Source organism: Rhinichthys klamathensis, unplaced genomic scaffold (genome assembly GCF_029890125.1).
Source record: "Rhinichthys klamathensis goyatoka isolate OS25496 unplaced genomic scaffold, OSU_Roscu_1.1 h1tg000121l_1, whole genome shotgun sequence".
NCBI classification, from domain to species: Eukaryota; Metazoa; Chordata; class Actinopteri; order Cypriniformes; family Leuciscidae; genus Rhinichthys; species Rhinichthys klamathensis.
The window spans coordinates 4,949,492-4,957,594 of NW_026606658.1; the positions used below are offsets into that span (position 1 = coordinate 4,949,492).

Here is an 8,103-nt window from a genome sequence, read left to right on the forward strand (position 1 = left end):
TCAACATGGCAAGTCACTAAATAACACTGGCAATGTCACAAAGGAGATCCAAGGATTAAACTGAACTAAGACGTGTGTGGATTAGCGCCAAAAGCAGGGCAGAAATGCTTCTTAGACAGAGTGTCACCAAGCCTGAGACATTCATATCCACACAGGTGCCAGGAGGAGTTGACCCCACTGCCCTCACTGAGAAAGAGGATTACAACTTATTTCCCAAGTCCTGGAATGTTGACTTCTTCCCAAATCTGAAGCTTTAGCTTTAGCTTTATCTTTGAAATATGCCTCATCAAAAACAACAGAATCAAGCTTCAGATTAGGAAATAAGTGTGCAGTTTATAATCAGAGTGGCTTGCGTATATATGCACATCTCCACACTCTTGACCAGAAACATGTGACTTGATTTGTGACACTGTTTTGTTGCAGTGCTGAAAGATGAGCGACAGCTGTAGGAAGTGGAAATCAAACATGAAGATTCCATCACTGCTGTTAATTCCAGAGGGTTTAGTAAAACCAACAGGAAAGCACGAGGGTGTATAAAAAGCAATTGGGGCTCTGAGGGGAGACTAACACGATCAAAGCGAACGATCAGCCATAGCTAATTGAAATTAAAGCCCATGAAATGAGAAGGTTAGCGTGGTTCAGTGAGGCACTGTGGATGGGAAAACAGATGCCTTGAGGGAGGACTCAACTGTGCCTGCAGAGCACCCAGTCATTCTTTTTGCACTGTGGTTATGATATTCCTTAATGTTTGTGTTTTTTACAAGAGCATTCAGTCACGATTCAGCTTTGTGGGATGGCAACAGCTAAGCTTTTCTGTCAAGAGTCAAGACCTTTAGTTTTGTGAGATGACAGCAAACTTGTTTACTGTCAAAGCCACAGGCTTCAAGCACAATTTAAAACCACCAATGAGCAAAAAGCCAAATATATTGTTGAAAATAGCCAGATAATCATACCAAGCCTAAATGCGAACTATGTGAACTAATGCAATCAGTCAAACAACCATCGGATCTTTCCTTTTGTGCTGAAACACTAAAACAGTCCATTAAGATGTGCGACTGGCAAAGTATAAAGAAGAAAGGCAATAATTAACCCTGGGCTCACAATAGTTGAGTGATGATGACCACCATGTAACACATCTGTTCATATTCACCATTTAGGAACTCTTACTCATTTCCTCTACAAAGCAGAGACCTATTATAGAGGAAGTCATTCAATTACAACCAGCCATTCTCCATTCATTTAGGTTATGGCTCTTAAGCAGATAACACAATATGTAGGCTTTATTATAAGACCTTCAGCTAGCCTTATCTCCTTGAATCTGCAATGTAAAACAAAAGTAATATTACAACTTACATCTGCACAAAAGGATGCGAATGCGCAAGTGAACTTGGCGTGCTTGTCTGAATGTATAACTCTCGTTTTGCATGCGCTCTTCCTGTAACAACAAAACCAACGTGCAACTAAATTAAACAACGAATTTACAAAATTCTATAACAATAGTGTTCTCATTTTAAAGTTATGTAGATGGCAGATTGCTGCAGCACATCTTGTACTTTACTGTATTTTTATTACGAAAGTGATTCAAGGCATCACTTCATGCTTTCAAAGTCATAGTTTCACTTTAGTTCTCTGTTCTGGACGGCATGCTGTCTAACACTAGCCAATCAGATCTCAGGTACCGCCTAAAATGCCACAGTAATCAATCAGAAAAAGTCATGGCGATCATCGTTTTCATGATCGATTGTCACTGTCATGTTCGAATACACCAGTGCTCGTGCCCATCCCTAATATATGAAACAAATTCATATAAAAGTCAATATACCTTCTTCTATCTAATGCTTTCAAGACTGACACGTGATATTCAAAACATTAGTATTGAATAACAATTCACACATCACAAAAAACATTTGAGCAGAATAGAATCAAAATAGAATCCTTAACTGTTCCAAAACCCCTAGCCATAAGGGCATCCTTAATGCCAAACCCTGGGGTTCTTTGCATTTAACCTGTATGCAGAAATTAAACCCTGTTTTCTTTGACTGTGATGGCTGGACGTGTCTTGCTGGAGGGCTCAGTGCTAATGAATGTTTTTTTATTGAGGGTTTTGTTCAGGTTCAGCAGTGCTCTGAGCACATGCAAAGTTCAGACTGAGAGTCAGACTCTGGAAATGCCCCTCTTTATAGTTGTGTGGTTCTGTGCAGATGCCAAACACATCTCAGACCTGACATAATGCGCTGCAAAAATGCAGACGGCATGGTTTGGGAAGTACTTCTTTCCATAATAAAATGTCAAATATAACTACCCATGCAAAGCAGAGGGAAAAGATCCAATTCTCAAACAATCAAAACAGTATTCAAAAAAGGAATACTTTGTAATTATCCAAATAATGCAGTGAAGTTTTAAACAGCACTAGAATAATGTTGTCAGTCCCATATTTTGTGCTTAATACGACTGCGTTCATACAGCATTCTGCTTTTTACGAGCTGCCGTAGGTGCGAGGCTGTGAGACACGGCTTAAACGTACTCTCTGCAACCGGTTACAAATTGCATTTAACGCTGTTGTTGGTTATTTAACATATCTAATGGATGAACTCACACCTCGATTGGAATCATTTATTTAATAGCGCGCTGTCAATCGTTGTAAAACTTCACTGTTTTATGGGCACCGCCATGTTAGGTTATAGAATGTGGTTGTGACTGCAGCTGTTTGATCACACAGCCGAATGAACATATTCAAGTCTCTACTTTAATCTCCTGAATGAACAAAACATTTCAGGATTCACACATATTTCTGCTGTAAATCCCAAAAAGTGACTGTGAACGCAGACACGGTAAAAACCTTTCCTCATTAGGCTTACACTGCATAAACCTTATCTTTTGTGATAAATGATATAATTAGGTAAAAGTTCATTCATAGATTAGTTAAGGTCATTATTTATTGGTTAAGTATCAATCGACTATTTAGAAAATAAACAATAGATTAACCCTAACATTTTTTTTTTGATTTATCGATTAATCCAAAAAATAATCGATAGATTAATCGGAAAAATCATTACTTCCAGCCCTATACTAAATTGAGTTCTCTTTCACATCTTCTTGCGCTTGAACGGATATATATACAAAAAAATCTAAATGCCCATACTGGCAAGTATCCGAGTAAACACAGTATGTTATGGCTTAACTGAACATAAGCATATGAGAAAAAAAATGTGTATATCAGTATATTGGATCCTACCTGAAAAGCATTATTTCATGTGTTTGTTTGTTCTATTGTATTTATGTATACTATTGCTCGTAATTTGATTATGAGTTATTATTTTATTACTGACTTTTTTATTACTGACTGTTTAGTTGTCTCTAACAATATTTAAAATGTATATGAATTAGACTAGTTTTGGTGTTATAACCTTATTTATTAAGGTTACAATGGGTCAAAAAACAACAAAAACAATAAGCAGGTCTACACTGTAAAAAATATTTTAGCAATTTAGTTATTTCAACTTATTTTTTTGTGTAGAGATAACTAGATTGTCAGACAACAAGAAATTGTAAGTTTTCTTGTCCTCAACTTATCGAAATAAGTTAGTTAAACTAAAAAAAAAACATGCAAAAAGATAACACAAAATAATGAGTTAAGTTTTTTTACAGTGTATTTAATTTTATTCATTTATTACTTTTTGTGGCGGGGACCAGTAGAAAAAATCCTTAGCGTTGAGCCCTGGGATCATAGTGGCAGGCTTTAGTTATAAGTCACTACCGGATTGGTATAAAGGAGTAGAACTAGATCTCAACATTGGGAGGTCTCGGCACAGCAAATAATGGACGTGTGTGTACTTTGCACGCTCAGCTAACCACAACCAACTCTGGTCTATTGTTATGTGTGGTCACAACAAAACGCTCCTGAAAGACATGGTATTTTCTATACAGAGACAGATAAAGAGAGCGACATGGAAAAAGGTATTACATAGAGCTCTACCCCAACATGAGGGTGTAAAGGCTTAAAATGCAATTTACTGTAGTTGCAGTTTCCAAATACAAGTGTTTTCTGTACATTTTCTCTAAAAGCATATGCATTTATGACAAACTCAACCTGCAAGCATGAAAGATGTGCTTCGCTTCAAAGTAGTAAACAAGATATTTCTTCGTGTTATTTCAACCTGAAACAACTTCTGTCCTTTCTCAAAGCTTCTCAAAAGAATCATTCTTCACTTGCCAACAGCATATAGGCCATTTGCAGATTTGGCATTCATTAAGATTTGAAGATAAAATTTAGTGAGAAAAGATTCACCAAACGGGGGCGTGTGCCCCACCTTTCCATGCACTAAAAAAGGGAAATAAACAGGCTGACTGTTACTGCAGAAAGTGATAAAATCTCCCCAGACTCAATTTCATTCTGCAATTCAAGGCCGTGAAACTAGTACTCCTCTGGTTTTTCACTACCATGTCTTATTACAGCCAAGGTTAATTAAAAAAAACAAAAACTGAATAGACCGCTTGCAACTCCATAACTGAGTCTTAAATGGATTAGTTCATCCAAAAATGTGTAATGTCATCTTTTTTTACCCTAATGACACTCAAAATCTGTATGACATTCTTTCTTCTATGGAAGATCAATTTTAATAATGCTTGTTTGTATTTTGCTCATATAATAAAAATCAATGGGGGTTAATGTTGTTTTGGACCCCTTTTGACTTTAAATATATGGCCTAAAAAGCAAGAAAGTTATAAAATTAGATTCTTGAACAAAAACAGCTGAAACATTCTTCAAAATAGCTTCATTTGTGTTCTGCAGAAAGCAAGTCATACAGGTCTGGAACGACTTGATGGTGAGTGAATGATTTCAGAATTGTCATTTTTGTGGGGTGAATGATCCCTTTAAGCAAATCAGAGCATGTAAGACTAAAAGCAGCTTTGCTTAAAGAAACGTTCTTGTCTGATTCAGCTTAGAGCGCACAGGGACCGAAACCTGACTCTTTTACTCTCTCTCTTCCCCCCCTTTCCATTCTCCCTCCCTCTCGTTCTCTTTCTCTCTCCCCCCCCCCCCCCCCCCCCCCCCGTTCCAAGGAGAGGCTCTTCTATGGCCAGACGAAGGCCCACAGGCTGAAAAATAAAGAGCGAGTCATGCATGGAGGAAGCGGGCCACCATTTCTCCTTTAAATACAGCCATAACGATATATAAATAAAGAAAGCCTGGCTCTTAGGGAGAAAATTAGATTCTCTTCCCCTCCCACTCCAGGCCTTCTATTTTAGTTGCAAGCAGAGCACATGCCTTTTCTGGCCTGTGGCTGCAAGAGCAATTCAGATGAATGCTGAAGGTTTCATTTTGCTGCAAGAAGTGGGAGGGGTGCTGCTGGGGTCATCGTTGTTTTTGAGCCCACATCTTGCACATAATGCCCGGTCTCAATATATTTTGCAGTATTGCTTCCCAAGTAAAAATATGTTGGGATGGTTTGGTAAACAAGAGGAAAACTACTGGGTTTTTTTTTTTTTGTAATGTTGGTGTTAGATAAGACAACTCTCTTTATTTGTTGTGTAATTGCATACATTGAATGTGATTATCCAGTGGATTGTTTAAATAGGACTACTTGACCTGAAGCATGTTTATAAGGTCAGCCCAGCCCTTGAAACAGGAATTCACATTCACATCTGTGTCAGACAGATTTGTCTAATGTCTGTTCATTCTCACAAACCATTGGCAATGGTTTTGTAATCTACTGACATGTTTGTATTTATACTAAACTAAATGCAAAAGTAGAATTCACACCATAAGCTAAACTCTCACAAATGAGTTTATTTATAATAAAATAAAAAGCAAATAAATAGCTTTATTCAGACAACAAAGAGTTGAAAGAACTTTGTTTTGTCACACAACAGGAATCTCCACAGCCCAATGCAGGCAAAAGGAGACCCCGTTTAAAAAACAGTGTGCCTTCCTTCATTAACATTATTCACACTTGCCAACATGCTATCTCATATCAATATCTCCACAATCGAAGACTTTCAGGATATTAAGGAGCAGAAAGTGCCCTGTGTTTACTTGAACAACTATTCGTATTCACGACAACACAGAGAGAGGGAAAATAAACTGCAAGCATTAGGTCTATTTGTGTTTCCAAACACTTCCACTAAAAAAAGAGAGGGCTTCTCAGAAGAGCCAAGAGCAAGCACAGGCTAAGGTTCTGTTTTTCATCTGGAGTTTTCTGCACTTTTTTCCCTCCACAAATCTGAAAGAGCAATACCATGGTAAATTAAGATATATGGAAAGAACTGCCTCTCTCCTCATACAAGATTGATCTTGGTCTCCGTGTTTAATTACCCCTGGGACTAATCATGGGTCTGTTCATTCTCTAGGTGATGTGGACCAAAAAAAAGATTTACACTTTATTACGTTCCTCTAAAACAACTCAGAAGAAACTGAAAGAGTTTGCAAAAGAGAGACATAAATCCCATACTATAGACCATAGCTCATAGTTAGGCTAAGTCTTACAAAATTGTTACTCAACAAAACGCTCAACAATAAGAAAACAACTAAGGGAAAAGTGCAACAAATGAGACATAATGATTGGTTGTTGATAATTGGTTTGACCAATATTCAATGTTTTCAACTTAATCATTTAATGTTTTTTTTAAGTATCAGGTCTATTGATAAATGGCATAATTTTATGGCAGCACCTAAAGTAGAGTCCAAAACAAAGATCAAAATATTTTTTTTGAAATTTAAATCACAAAGGTTTGCATAAATAACAATACTAGCAATAGTAATTATTACCGTTGTCAATGCAATAATCATAATAAATATAATGTTTTTAATTGTTGTAGTCATTTAGTTATGCTTGTGTTATGAAGAAATATAGCCATAGTTCTGGGGAAATTGGTTATTGGATACTTTGACATAATAATAATCTTTATGTTGACTATCGAGACTATCAAAGACAACACCTCACTAATAAAGGACAAACTCTTTTTAATTCAACTACAGACAACGGCCAATCCGAGCTACACAACAAGCAGGTAGTCGTGATTTTACACGATGCATGTTGGGACTTGACAACAAAACCCAAACACAGATGTTATCGAAGCAACACCAAACAAAAATACAATAAACAATATGGAGCAGCAACGTAGACCGGAATTAGCAATTTAATTTACGTTTGCTTTATGGCAACATGGCTGTTGTAGAAAAAGCATATATATAATGACTAAAGGGCTGGAACAAGAAAATAGCAGATACAAGAGAAAATAAGCATTTATCAAACACTGTAGATAATAAACCCGTTGTCAATTATTGTATTAATTGTCTTACTCGTTTAAAGCGTCCATTTTTTTGCAAAACGAAACCATGACAAGAGAAAACAAACTTTCCCCCTCCACAACCGGAAAGAAAATCATCACACAAATATCCGGAATTCCCACTTACCTTTTAGATAAAGCCGCTAATTCAACTCAAAATCCTTCCAAATTAGGATTTATGAGTCGTGACGAAGGTCTACTTCAAAACGTGAATTATGGACACTTTCTGTGGTGAGATTTTCTCCTGGTTTCGTGGACGTTTTTCTCTAGTTTCTTTCGTTCTTTTCTCTGTAGTTGTGCCTCTGTGTAGAGGGAACATTCCACTCGTGCACGTAAAGCGATGAGCCTTGATTCAATTCTCCAATCACAGCCGCGCGCTGCTTCAGTCCTCCAATCACAGTAGCGCGGCTGAGCTCGAGCGTTCCACACGCAGACGCGCGCGGTGAAAAACAAGCTGGATAGACGCGCTGGAGAGGGAGAGGATGGATGAATTGCAGGGTGTCGCCCAAAAATTAGAGCCGCGGATGCCATCTGGTGTCAACACGAGGAAGAATATAGTAGTAGTTTCACTTTTCAGTTTATAATGAAGGCTACCCTATAAGTAATAAATAATTAAATACACATATAAAATAGGTGTCCACTTTTTATATTAGTAGGCTAAATGTACACATAAAATGTAAGGGAGGAGGTAAGAGTGAATTCATTCTGAATTATAGTACCATCTACAGGTCAGTATTGGTGTTGCAGAAACTGACTGGGTGAATATTGCCAGACTCTTCATAGTAGATAAACAACGAGCCTTAAAATACATAC

General features: G+C 37.3%; 1 protein-coding gene across 1 annotated transcript in view; it reads right to left on the bottom strand.

Annotated features, from left to right (window-relative positions):
* bmpr1ab (bone morphogenetic protein receptor, type IAb) overlaps positions 1 to 7,637 on the bottom strand; it is a 40,537-nt gene extending 32,900 nt beyond the window's left edge. Inside the window, exon 1 of the mRNA XM_056255627.1 lies at positions 7,418 to 7,637. The gene's annotated coding sequence lies outside the window, so the exon portion shown is untranslated. The remainder of the gene's footprint in view (positions 1 to 7,417) is intronic.
* Between the last annotated feature and the right edge of the window lie 466 nt (positions 7,638 to 8,103).